Source organism: Protomyctophum parallelum (assembly GCF_964188405.1).
Source record: "Protomyctophum parallelum genome assembly, chromosome: 4".
Taxonomy (NCBI): Eukaryota; Metazoa; Chordata; class Actinopteri; order Myctophiformes; family Myctophidae; genus Protomyctophum; species Protomyctophum parallelum.
The window spans coordinates 7,050,880-7,065,324 of NC_139700.1; the positions used below are offsets into that span (position 1 = coordinate 7,050,880).

Sequence of the window (14,445 nt, forward strand, 5' to 3'; positions counted from 1 at the left end):
CGTTTTGAAGCTTGGAATGAACAGCTTTTTTTTTTGCTTTCTTTTTTTCTCCCCAAAACGTAACTTTAAAGCAGCTTTGAAAATCTGGAGCTTTTAAAAGCTGCGTGTAGCCAATCAGAGCACAGCGTGGTTTGAGGAGGCGGAGTTGAGATCATTTCACAAAACCATTTGCCTCTCCGAAAGCTGTGCGGCCCGAATCTCCGAATTAAAAAATAAACTTTTTAAATATGGGCTGTATATGAAATATGAATGGATATTTGGCAAGACCATAGCAGATTTTGGTTCTCATCGAAGCCATTGATGCGGACTACTGACCAGTCCAGAACGCTATCCGTGGCTGATGCTGATTGTGGACTAAACAGTGCACACACACACGGTTGATAAATTAGCAGATATAGATAGATAGATAGACAAACACTTAAACAATATAGTTCCAACTGGTGTCGGAGTTTCCCCCCAAACTTTCCCAGAGAAGAGGGGAGGAGAAGCCCGCTCTCAGCCGGTCGTCGTGTGTGTGTGTGTCGGTAGCTGCATTGTATGAATGAATCGATAAACCAATCGCATATAGATATCAGGAAATCATTTCAATTGGTTTATTGCGTTCATGTAGGCCTATCGATCAACCTCATAGCAAAAGTTGAAAGACAGTAGATAGCCTATATTTATAGATAGATAGAACACAATCCCCGTGTGTGTGTGTGTGTGTGTGTGTGTGTGTGTGTGTGTGTGTGATATTGAGCGCCCGACACGGGGACACGTGTGTGTGTGTGCGCGCGCGAGAGAGATCAATAATTGATATTATATCAGTTGTATGATATGCATGCGGACATCCCTGATCCGACCTGTCCTGAACTGAGGACTGTAAATGATAATGTGCAGTGTGGAAGAGCGGTCTCCTACTGTCACATATATAGCCAGCCAGCAGGGTCAGTGACAGACAGACAGCGCCGCGGGGGAGACTTGGGACTGAATGTCCGGAAATCACACGTAAACATAAGCTGTTTTAATTGCTTTTACGACGTGCTGTATATATACAATTGTATTTCTACGGTATGCTCTTGCTAAATCAACATTAACATTACATACAGAGCCGCTATATAAAAGAGGTGGGGAGAGAGGGGGAGAGGAGAGGGGGAGAGGAGAGCGGAGTGCAGGGGGGAGATGAGCACTGAAGACTGGGGAGGATTGAGATCCGGTCCGTTCGGTTATTTACAAACAAGTTGACCAAGATTATATTATTTATTCACCGATAAATAGGTTATGATTTAACTAAATATATAATTATTTCTCCTATACAGTCGCTATTTTACATTTTAGACTTTCAAATGCGCATCTGCTAAAAAACTGCCTGTGTCTTGTCTCAAAGCCAGTCCAGGCAGCTTGAGTAACAGGTACCTTGTACACGCCCACTTTTCTCAAAAAAAAGCTGCTTCAAAATGAGTTTTGCTTTTTTTTTTTTTTTAGCTTTTTTTGTCTGAACGGGGCTTTACCCACTTTACATTATAGGCCATATGGTTGTTATGAGGAAACCGGCACCAAAAAACCTCTGATTTGCAAAGGAACAAGATGCATTGTTGTCTGTAGGCTACTATACAGATTGCAAGCTCATAGGGAAACATTTTTTATTCTATCTCAATCTCTGTCAAGTTTCCTTGTTCCTTCTCTCAACTTCTGATTCATTACTACAAAAAGTGCGTAACCTAAAACAGAATTTACATTACCTAATGCTCGATACCGTGGAAGTTAAATTGTACCGTTACTCGTCTGTATGCAAGTTAAATATTGAGGAGCTCAGTGTGCAAAATGCATATCCTTGCATTTGAATATCATGGTGCCTATTCCAAGTGTAGAGTACATGTGTGCACCAGCCTTACATTCTTAACACAATTTCCATATTAGCCATCGAGTGGCTCAGTTCTAAGCCATCATCACCTTTATTTATACTCGGAATAAGCTATAGAGTTTGGCAGCCATTCATTGGAACCTACACGTGCACACTGACTGACTGACTGACTGACTGTCACTCACACACACACACACACAACCTCAGAAACAAATTGAACATGACAAAGTCCTAGAATAGATAATCCCGCTTTTTGGCCCCAGTGCATATTCTTGAAGCCATGAGAACTATAGGCTAAACAAATATATTGAAGTGAATCTGACCTAATTTGCTTGCGAGCAATTCTACTTGTCAGTGTTAGTGTGTGGATTTTGCTGACAGTCCATAATAATAATACTATGAGACCAAATGACCGGTCAAGGGAAAAATAAACTATCTGCATGACTTGACCATGCAGAGGCTCTTGAAATCACACAGAGTCATGCTCAAATACTCAAGGGTTTTAGTTGTAAAATGTGTGTGCACAGACCAGAGGGAGCTTGAACATTATGGGAAAGTTCAGAGCCTTCTTTTGAGCTATATATAACCTTATCCCGGAGAGTGCATTGTGGGAGCTACGGTTCAGGAAGTTGTTGTTGACATGGCATCTCTCTAGTGTGGGTGCGTGGGTGCGTGCGACCGTGCGTGTGTTCAAAGGAGAAAGATGCAGAGATAGGATGCCAGGGTAGGTAGCCTCATCTCATTTCACATCTGTCTGGTTTTCCAAGGCAAGCTCTCAGCTGAGCAGGAAACAAATGCTAGGCATGAAACCAATTTTAAATGTCCACCAGGCCAGAACGGCTAGGAGGTAGAGATTATGTTTTTGTTTATGTGTGTGTCAGTGTGTGACGTGTGTGTGTGTGTGTGTGTGTGTGTCTGTGAGCAGCTAATCTAAGGCACCGGTGAGCCGATCAGTGTGAAACTTTGCATACACACTCGCACCCTCCCAGTAGGCCAAGGAAGAAACTCAATGACCCTTGAACCGCAGTTTGTACAATCACAATGTATTTTCTCTGTGAATTCCTTGTATCACGATGACATGCACACATCTTTAACCGAATCCATGCCACCATTGACCCCGGCACTGTGGCGGCAGTGCCAACAGAATGCACGAAAAAGGCCACAAAGAAGACCCCGTGAAGGCGTGAACCAGCCCAGTGAACCTTAAGTAAATCGGCTATTTTCGAGCCCCATTCCGTTCACCTTCATTAGCGTCAGAATTTGAAGCGCTAATGTGCTAACCGGGACGTCGCGATAATATTTTATTTAGCTCCTAACATCATCCCTCACCGCATGTCTCCTCAATCTGAGCCTAAAAAAAAAAAGAAAGATTGTGCATGCATGTGCATGATTTCGATGACGTCACACCATGGAAGCAAGCAAAAGAGCACTTTCCAATCTTAAACCTGCATGCTACAGTACTTTGCATTAGTTTATTTTCCTCATGACTGACGTTGAACTTACTTGATCCATATTCTAGAGAAAAAATAAATTCTGATCAGAGTATATTCCCGGCTGGTACTCCAGTCTGGCAGTGTGCAGCGGGTTCGACTCCCGATCCCGACGGCCTTTACTGTATGTCTTCCCCCCCCCATCTCTTTCCCTATTTCCTGTCAGCCTACTGTCTGTCCCTCCATAAAACATATAATAAAGGCGAAAGCCACAAAAAACATTAAGAAGAGAGTATATTCCCAGGATCTATCTGCACCGTCTACTGTCTGTCAGACGAAAAAGTCAGTTATCATCATTCCCAAAAGCAAGCCACATCAGCTGTGGTCAGAGGAACAGAACCTAGCCAACATTCCAGAACCGAAAAGACATCCAAAACCTAGAATTAGGGAGATCTGAATTCTACATTTTACAGAACGCTAGGCCAGTCCAAATGTGTCCTTTTGAGCGGCATGACCAAGGGACTCTACCATACAGATTACCAAATTAAATAAGTCCAACAACAAGTCATATTGGGAAGTTAAAGGGGACTTTTAGTGATACTGATATCACGATACAATATGTATGCAATGAGGTCACCAGTAGCCTGAAGGTGCAGGAATGACAACTGTGTTATGCAGCCGACAGATAAAACAGGAGTTCAGTGTCGCTGGGTCAAGACACTGAAAAGGTCTCCTCTTGTTTACACTCACCTCAAATCACCCTCCTATATACTCGTTTAATGTTGGTTTTGAGTTAAATTTAGGGAAGTTTATGTCATCTGGTCCCTAACACAAACATTAAATGCCATTGACAATAAAGAGAATTTAATGTTTGTTTTGTCGGCGTTTGTTTTACATCACCTAATCATAGCAACAGGAGTTAAGCCCCGTTCAGATAAAAAAAAGCTGGAAAAAAAGCAAAAAAAGCAAAACTCATTTCGAAGCCGCATTTTTTTTAGAAAGTGGGCGTGTACAAGGTACCTGTCACTCAAGCTGCCTGGACTTGCTTTGAGACGAGAGAAAGAACTCCGCTCTCCTCTCCCCCTCTCGAGCGAAACCCTCCGGGCATTTTTTTATATAGCGGCTAATGGCTATGTATGTAATGTTAATGTTGATTTAGCAAGAGCATACCATAGAAATACAATTGTATATATACAGCACGTCGTAAAAGCAATTAAAACAGCTTATGTTTACGTGTGATTTCCGGACATTCAGTCCCAAGTCTCCCCCGCGGCGCTGTCTGTTTGTCACTGAGGAGACCGCTCTTCCACACTGCACATTATCATTTACAGTCCTCAGTTCAGGACAGGTCGGATCAGGGATGTCCGCATGCATATCATACAACTGATATAATATCAATTATTGATCTCTCTCTTGTTTAATTGTTTGTCTATCTATCTATCTATATCTGCTAATTTATCAACCGTGTGTGTGCACTGTTTAGTCCACATTCAGCGACGGATAGCGTTCTGGACTGGGCAGTAGTCCGCATCAATGGCTTCGATGAGAACCGGGGGGGGGGGGGGGGGGTGAATGCAGGATCAATTCTCCCCAGAAAAAGTGACAATCCAGTGGGAACACGGAACACAACCTGTTTTCACCGCTTCGACAACTTGTTTCTCATATAAACTTTCTTTTCTATCGATAAAATCTGCTATGGTCTTGCCAAATATCCATTCATATTTCATATAAAGCCCATATTTAAAAAGTTTATTTTTTAATTCTGAGATTCGGGCCGCACAGCTTTCGGAGAGGCAAATGGTTTTGTAAAATGATCTCAACTCCGCCTCCTCAAACCACACTGTGCTCTGATTGGCTACACGCAGCTTTTAAAAGCTCCAGATTTTCAAAGCTGCTTTAAAGTTAAGTTTTGGGGAGAAAAAAAAAAAGCAAAAAAATAAAAGCTGTTCATTCCAAGCTTCAAAACGCAAAAGCTGCTCTGCATAGAGATAACACGGGACCACGAAGCTAAAGCAGAAGCTAGCTTCTGCAATGTGAATGGGGCTTTAGACTTTAATATAATAAAATTAGATTAATAGAGGTTACACTTAAAATAATTCCCTCCTCGATGTTGATGACAAGAGCGCCCCTCACTTCACACGGGTGTGATTTTTCATGTCTAATTAGACATGACGATTTTGTTTTTGAGTGACGCTCCTATGCACAGCTTTGTGTGTATGTCCGTCTGTATGAGCACGGAATCCATGACTTTGATTGGCTGATGTATGATGACGTTATCATCATGATCATCATACATAAAAAGGCACCGCTCAGTTCACACAAGTGTGATTTTTATGTTAAAGCCCTATCATTCGTGATAGCAATCATTGCTAAGAGTGTTTGTTCAGTAACAGGGGGTCTCCCCTTCTCTCCAACTCTCAAATAAACTGAAAATACTTTTTTCAGGTGGGTTGCCAATTGCAGCCAATCAGGAGAGAGAGTATCCATTTATTTATCTTGAATGTTATTGTCTCCACCAGGCCGAAGGCATGTGGGGAGAGTATGTTTTGCACTCCGTCCGTCCGCGTGTCCGTCCGTTTGTGTGTCCGTCCGTTTGTGTGTCCGTGTGTCCGTGAACAGCTAATCTCGGCCACCGTTAACCCGGTCGATGCCATATTTTGCACACACACTCCCTGGATGCCAACCATGAACCTCTGCCCCACACTTTCCAGAACGGCCTGTTATAGCGCCACCAGGAGGCCGCTTTGTGCAAAACAAGTTTTTCCATGCCATATTTTGCACACACACTCCCTGGATGCCAACCATGAACCTCTGCCCCAAACTTTCCAGAACGGCCTGTTATAGCGCCACCAGGAGGCCGCTTTGTGCAAAACAAGTTTTTGCACAGTACACCTACAGATTTTGTCCAAACATCACGCAAATTGGTACACAGTCTCTCTAGAGCCATTCAACGAAACGGGTCTTTCACATTTATCAGACTCCATCCTGATTGGTTAAGATTGGCTTCCAAAGTTCACAGGAGTGCTCAGTTTCAAACAAAATGCTGCAAATCATGAACACATCGCGTGATTTCCGTGAAATTGTGCACCCACATTCCCACTAGGCCGAGGACAAAATGCCACATGAACAATTTCAACTCAGCCTCAAGGTGGCGCTATAACTGGCCGAAAAGTGTTTTTACCTCTAACTGCACGGATCTGTGGATAACCTGGTGGAGACCTGTGCCCGGAAGGGCACTTTTTCTAGTATTGTTCCTGTTCCTGTTCCAATCTTGTCTGCATATTTCTGTGTCATCACTTCCAATTTCATTCGTTTAACCCCAACCCTGTATTGGGTTCCCTCTCCCGATTGGATGAAGTAGAAGTAGAAGTAGTGTTTTCGATTTTATCAATATTTCTTTAGTTTATACCCTCATATCCATATATGGAGATCCATGTACAGTAGTGTTTGTCTGCATTATGTGTCCCTTTTATGATGGAGAGCCCTTGGGGAAGCCCTGCCAATTACATAATTCGTATAGAAATTATGAGTCTCAAAACATGATCAAGCCAGATTTCCCATGAATAAATTGCACTGAACTAAACATGCACTGCAATATGTTGATATGTACCCAGAAAAGCAATTCCCACTTCCTCCCATTAATCATTTGTAACGTCCTCCATGTTTACTCAGTCTAAAATACATCAGCCTTTGATGACTGCTACGACAACAGAATGTAGGTCATCTTAAACCGTTTCTAGTCCCATGTCTCTCATCCTTATCAGAAGGGGAGGTTAAACACTACTTGTTTTCTATCTTGTGAGCGACCTGTTTTGGCATATCCTCGGCTAATTAAGTGTGATGTGCTTTAACCACAGTCATCCTGTTGTTTTGGGCTTGTGAATACCTAAAAGAAATTCAAAACAATTTTCAGAATTCCAAAGAATTTCAACATTTTCGAGCTTGTAGATCAGCTATAGACCATAGAAGGTATGCGCGTGTCATCATCATCAAACCAGGAAGTTATGCGGGAACGCCTACTAGTACTGAGTGCCAAAAAACAACTTTCTGGCCTTGAGAGCCCATACATCCAAACAGAAAAGTCCAAAATGCTTGCATTAAACGACGTTAAACTCACTTTGCCACTCGATTTGCCATTCACTTTATGCATGCGCATACCCTCCATTGTCATATGATGTAGTATAAGGCTAAGTGGTTCTATGTTAGCCTTACTTCCCTAATGAAAAGCAAATCCATTCTACATCTGGCCTTTTGTTTTTCATTCAATCAAGTCGGATGGTTTGATTTCTGTGTCACTCATTCATTGGTGTTAATTAATCATTGCGGTGGACTAACAATACTCTGCTGTAGACTTTGACCTTGTGTTGGTGCACATCAATAATAAATAAAAAAATTGCATTAAATAATTTGAAATAAAAACGCTAATGCAATATTATCACAGTGGTTGTACTGCAAAACATATTTATAGGCCTATATTATTCACCTTTGGCAATGCAGTCGTATGGCAAAATATAGGGTTGCATTTAAAAAGAAATGCCCCCAGAATTGCCCCTAAAAATCATACAAGAGAGCCACCCTGACACAAAATAACTGCTTTTCCGGAGGCTTATCTAGTGAGACAACATCTATGCTCTAAATCAGACCAGCACAAGACCAGCAGGATGGACAAAGCTACTCATCAGCGGAAGAATTTAACCGTTATTCCCTTGGAGTGAGACCACCGTGTAGTAAAATATTACATGAGACAGACAGACAAACGGACGGACGATGTAAATATGTTTTCAATGTAGTGAGTGACTGGTGGTTTTGAATGAGTCCCATAAAAATAATTACAAAACGTAAAATAGTTTTTTTTGTGAAATTGCAGTGTTTGATATTATATGGCTATAATCACGGTTATATTCATGCATGTTGATAATGTATATGGAAAAACACACAAAAAAATCCTGAATCTGAATCATTTTGTGGGGGGGGGGGGGAAATCCAAGACAAATTTCTCCCTTGGGAGACAAAATAAAGAAACCTTGAACCTTGAATTATGCTTGTCAGACTGAAAGTTCCTCTGTCTAATTCTGTTCCTCTGGGAGTAAGAGCAGGAGAAGAGAGAGGGATAGAGGAGAGAAGAAAGTTTGTTGTTCTACTGTTGCACAGCATTCTGCATTTTCTGTACACGTTGAATGAACACACAAAAAGTTGATATTTTCCAGAGACACCTCATTCTTTATATAGCACCAAAGTGGTTTCACCGAAAACAATTTACCCAGGGCCACGCAGTTTAGCGCAATGCGCAGCGCAACACGGCCGTTTGACAAACTATAAATACACAGTGGAGGAGGAGTGGGGGGGGGGGGGACTCGCTCCGGCTCCTCGCTGACTGTAGACTAGAAAGACGCAGCCTGAGCCACGCTGGAGAGAAGCAGACATGTCCCACTGGCACATTCGTGGCTCTAGGTATAATATTAATGCATAATAAGTGCTGAATTTGTTCACAAGTTCACAACATAGCAGTAGCCTATAGCTATAGCATGCGTCATTGGATCCAGCACGGGACGCTATGACGGTTTGTTATGAGTTCTTTATTAAAACGTAAAGTGGGTAAAGTGCCCCTTTTTTTAGGGGTGCTAGGCCGCTAGCCCCTCTTTTTTACCACCAGGGGGGTTGTTACGTACCGGCGGTGTTACGCGTACCACAGGTTGAGAATCACTGGCCTATAGCAAAGCAAGTGTACTTAATAGGACAGTGAAATGGCTTGAGACGAGCTTTCAAATGCAATCCATCTCATCCTGCTACAATGAATAGTTCTAAGTTATTTATGACATATTAAGGCCTATTCCTTCCATTGTCAGAAAATCTTCTGGATATAGTTCGGAGAGTTCAGGAGGTGCTCGGGTTCTGAGGAAAAGCTCTGAGACTACCTTTCCGAAGCTTGGAATGCCGTATATATTAAATTGCATCACCTCCCTTTCCGAAGAAAGGTTTGGACGTCGGAAGTATTAAGATAAGATTGTATAATCTTTAGTCAATAATTGACCTCTGACTACCAAATCACACCATATGACAGATATTGAGCCAGAGATCTAGTACGGTAATGACGTTTAGGGCCTTGTATTGTGAGTTGATGACAACAGCATACAGCCAACAGTGCAATAGTATTTGCAATTCCGCTGCAGGCGAGGCAACACATTATGTGTGTTTGTTGATGGCTGCCTTTCAAAAGATGCATTCCAGCTAGTAAATCATATATTCTGCGCAACTGAACTGACAGGTTATAATATGATTTTATATGATCAAATACAATGTCCTCTTGTAAAACAACACGGATCATGAAAAATCTATAAAATTAAACCTGAAAGGACAGCTGAGCTTAGTTAAAACGTGTTGGTAGAAGCGTTCCGATGTATTGGTTTGGCTTATGTTTTGGCTATTATTTGACTTTTACATACATACAGGGAGAGGTCAGAGGTGTGTGTGTTGTGTATTTTTCCCCTTCTAAATATTGGTAAAAAAGAAAACATCAGTCTCGTACCCACAAATCTGGCAATGTCAGGCTCTGTAGAGATCCTTATAAGTGTAGTGAGTGAATGAGATAACACTGCACACACCAAGAGCAAAGTTCAGATCCTTATTGTAGCCTAAAAGGTACCCGAGGGATTACATCATGACACGGAAAGCCTTTTATGACAATGGTAGGGAAACTCACCATGTTGTGACTGACTAGTGAGTCATAGTTATCTGTGATGTAACTTCCGTCTACTCTACAGCCATACATGTGTATTAGATAACACCATTATGAGGCAGGGGTTAGTTGCAAAGCAATTAATAGACACATGGATTATCGGAACTAGGTCACACCAACAACTCTGATCTCACCTCCGTATTGTAAATAGACTAGAACCTTTCACGCCCTGGTCTTAACGCTATGCGAGTGTCTCGCAGTTGTGTTGTGTGTTTTCTTTGGCAACTGATCATCTTTTGCCCATGCTGGTACCTTTCTCTCTCGCTCTGTCTAGGTCGTCCTCAGACGAGCCCTCCATCTTCGCTTCCAGTCATCCCGGTTCTCCATACATTTGCATCTCCACCCTGGCCTATAGTAGTTCTAATACATGTAAATATTATTAGGGCACCACAGTCCAATCATCAGATCAGGCAAGATGCAAATGCATGGAAAACAGGCCAGATTCAATCACAGGAGCAACAAATAGTCGCAGCCAATCGAGAAATATGGAATGGAAAAAACAACAAGCGTACAAGAGTGCACGCATCATAAAACTAAATATTTCTCAACTAGCCGATAAATATTCACATATTCATAACAGCCAATCCCAAAAGAGCTATGTTACGTTTATTGAAATGGTGATGAATTTGTGCGTTACATCATGATCAACATCCACTGAGGGTAAATAAGCCACACGTGATATTCAGGAGAACAGTGTGAACAGTACTTTATATTCACCACCATAAACACAGGGCAACCAGTGTAAACAAAATGTAAAAGCGACCTATTCTTATGAGAACTAGCAACAGTATATTGGTCCAAATAACCCATGGCTGTAAATTAACTCCATCCATTAAAATAACAATTGAGTGCACAATACGAAGCATCGGAAGCAATACGAAGCAACTGAGAAACGCCTTATTTCAACCACGGGCGGGACTTGACAAAGAGTGAATTGATTTACAAACTATGACTGATCGGAATATGGATGGAGCTTTACATTTTTAACAAAACACTTTGTTTACTAACTAAGGGGTATGTCAAAGAGTGGGTGGATCCTGCAATCCTTGGGTACAAAGTTCACTCAGACGTAAAGAAATGTGCATACTTCCTGTAACCAATAAAAGCAATTAAAGTGGAAAGTTCACTTCAAGTTTTTGTGCAGGGCGTTGCTGAAAATGAGCACCTGAGCTCAGCTACTTCCCTGGGTAAAAAAAAATCACACACGTGTGAACTGAGTGGTGCAATTCCCCCCCCCCCCCCCCCTCTCTCTCTCTCTCTCTCTCTCTCTCTCTCACTCTCTCTCATTAGAGTCACTACCCCTCTCACTGTTTCTGGCGCCCCCTACTGCTATTATTAAGTCACATACTCATGCTCACACAGACAGACAGACACACACACAAACAAACAAACACACAGACACACAAACAAACAGGTACGAGGACATTGCAAGCTGGTTGTAGGAGTGGTTGCACCACTCAAAAAGTTTAGCTCTGTACATTAAACGTCCTTGCAGATTGATGTGTTTTTCAGCAATTTTCCTGCTGCTCAGTCAGTCTACTAACGACCTTAAAGGACCACTTCACCACTCAAGTGGTTCTCTCCATACATAAAGTCTAATAGCTCGGAGTGCACTGGTCAAAAGTGGAAACCAGGTCTCAGACTCAGTTCTTTTTTTAAATGGCTTGCCGCCGGGATTAATGTATTTATTGCACATTGCCACGGTTTTACCCCCTTTCAACCCTTATTTTGAAGAGCTGGCTAATCCGTTTCACTGCTTGTACAGTACACGAGTGTCAAATAAAATCCTAAAGATCAATCTAGTGTTTGGAAAACACTCATGTAGGCATGCAGGCTACTGGTGCTCAAGTCTGACAGCAGCCCATCTGGTTGTTCCATGACTGAGTGTGACACACAGCTCCCTGGTGTATTTTTGTCATCCTGCTTCCCTCTCCCCGGGGCGCTATGCAGGGCCAACCCCTTATAAGTCTTTCACTTATTCCAGGAACTCGCAGCTTGTGTAAGGGCATTTAATTTTGCCCCATGGACACCATGGGATAGAATAGATAATAGATTATGAAAAGTCAACATGAAATGGTAGTCAAATTTAAATATCATGGGTTAGCTGTAACAAGAAAAATTAGCCTTAAAGGGGAAATCAATCAACACCAAAGATAATTCCCATGTTATTGTTATGATCTTCAGTTCAGTTCAAAACAAAAGGTTTCTGTCAAAGCTACAAATGAGAATGTTGCCTGTGGCCATTATCGGTGAATGGCAGAGCAACTTGACGGGTGATACTAGCCGGCTGATTTCATGATAGGGCACAGGCACATATTCATTTCTACAATAATAGATATAGAATAATAGAAATGCAATGAGATACATACAGATTAACAAAACGATAAATCCTCAATCCGTCACCAATTGATTGTTGATCTATCCCATTTAATCAGACAGACAACAAAAGCCAGAAAGAACCAATGTACAGTTATTCTGTAGTCCCCCATTTATCAGTGTATTCTATTTCTGAATGAAATAAATAAAATCATAATATAAAATAAATGAAGACTATTTTAGATCCAACAAAAGCAAAGCTGAATGAGACAATTTTTGTATAAGATTTTGTTAAACAAATGACCTAATATCTAGTAGCCTGCAAAAGGTGTGCATTTTGTAAACAAACAAGTTATACCGGTTAAACTCACTATTTCACATGGATTTGCATTAAATCCTCATTGTATGTAGTGAACACCTTATGCTGAATGAGCTACAAACTCAAACCTCAGACAGTCATGAATGCTCAATACAATGTCCAGACACTAGACAGTACAGTATACTGTAGGCTTCCTGCTCCTGCATTATGCCAATAGCAATCAATGGCAGTCTGACAGCTGAGACAAACGGCACAGGAGCCGCTTCTGACAGCCGACTGACCGAGGTGGAAGAATGGGGGTAGTGCCTCACTGCCTCAGCCGCCTGTCTAATTAAGTTGAAAGTTCAGTTTGGACACAAGGCCAATATAACAAATAGCCAGCGACTGAGCGACATAATTAATAATGAGCCATCATATGATGCTCAATTGCGTACTGACGAAAGTGAAAGTGTATCCTTTGTGTGTACACACACACACACACACACACACACACACACACGTTTACATCATGAGATGAGCCTTCTCGCCTGACTGGATTTCAGGTGCTGTGCATACCATGCATAGAGGCTAGAGCAATTAAGTAGACACACGACCCTCACTTGCACAGTCCTAGAATATTTTTTTTATTCCAGGACTATAGTCTCGTAGTGTGTGCAAGTGATATAAAACAAATAAGCCAAACTTCCTGATAACCACATAGGCTACTGTAGGCCTACCCAGAATTAAATAACTTGTACAGCACAGCCAATGTGGTTAAGCTCACATACAATTAATCTCAAACCATTGGACCAATTGTTCCTTTAACTGCCTATGTGGCAGCAGCTGTAGCCTGGACCTGGTAGCCAACAACACCATCATCATCATCAGAACATAGTTGGATGGAACCAAACACCGCACTGAGCCCCACGGTATATCAACATTACGCACGAACAAATAATTCAGTAGCACTTTTATAAGTAGCCTACAGTCAGTCAGTCATTGTCTAAACTTAAGTGTCATATATAATTATGAGCATGGTCAAAATTGCATTTCAGAATCGATAAAGAAACGAAGCCTACTCACGTTAGAAGCTAGAGGAAGACAAACGGCGGCTGTCAGCCACTTGGACCTTTAAGTGCCAATTAAAAGAACTCACATGACAGCTGTGGCACCCAAAAGTTGCCTGAACGATCCAAAACGGAACTTTCCTAAAGTCCACAGTAACTGCAGGTACCTACCGACAATCCAATCCACGCTGTGATATTTCTCTGTTGTATTGTCTTGTTCTTCTCACGTTAAATTCAGCGTCTACTCCGTGCGGCCAGTCAGCACTGGCAGTAGCCTCCTATACACACTCTCACAGCACAGCAGGCAGTAAAAACTAAACTAGACGGCAGGCAGGCAGGCAGCACCGGGCGAAAGGCGGTGCCTCCTGAGCGCCGGCTATAATGACGTCCAATGGGAAGTTGGGAACCCGAGCGATAAGAGTGTAAATTTATAACGTGACGAATGTGGACGCGCTGCGCTGTCAGCAGTTCATGCCTCCCCCCCAGACAGTCCGAGTCCGACCCACAAGAAACTTATCCGAATCATGTCCAGCGATGGAAGAACTGAAGTAGTAGGGCCTACTCAGACTTTTAAGTACGTGCTACTGCGATTTGCAGCATATGGCGTCAAAATGGCACACAAAATGGCACTATTAAATGTATGACTGCAAGGCATACATTTAAATGATTTAATAATAGAAGAATTGCACATTTCATATAGTCTGCTCTGTTGATTGTAATTGTTAAACGATTAATGGTGTCCATTACTTTAATGA

The 14,445-nt window shown here is 42.0% G+C and overlaps 1 protein-coding gene across 2 annotated transcripts in view; it reads right to left on the bottom strand.

Annotated features, from left to right (window-relative positions):
- Window positions 1-13,988, bottom strand: part of mical2b (microtubule associated monooxygenase, calponin and LIM domain containing 2b) — a 67,371-nt gene extending 53,383 nt beyond the window's left edge. For both annotated transcript variants that reach the window (XM_083762332.1, XM_083762333.1), the window contains exon 1: window positions 13,862-13,988. The gene's annotated coding sequence lies outside the window, so the exon portion shown is untranslated. The remainder of the gene's footprint in view (window positions 1-13,861) is intronic.
- Between the last annotated feature and the right edge of the window lie 457 nt (window positions 13,989-14,445).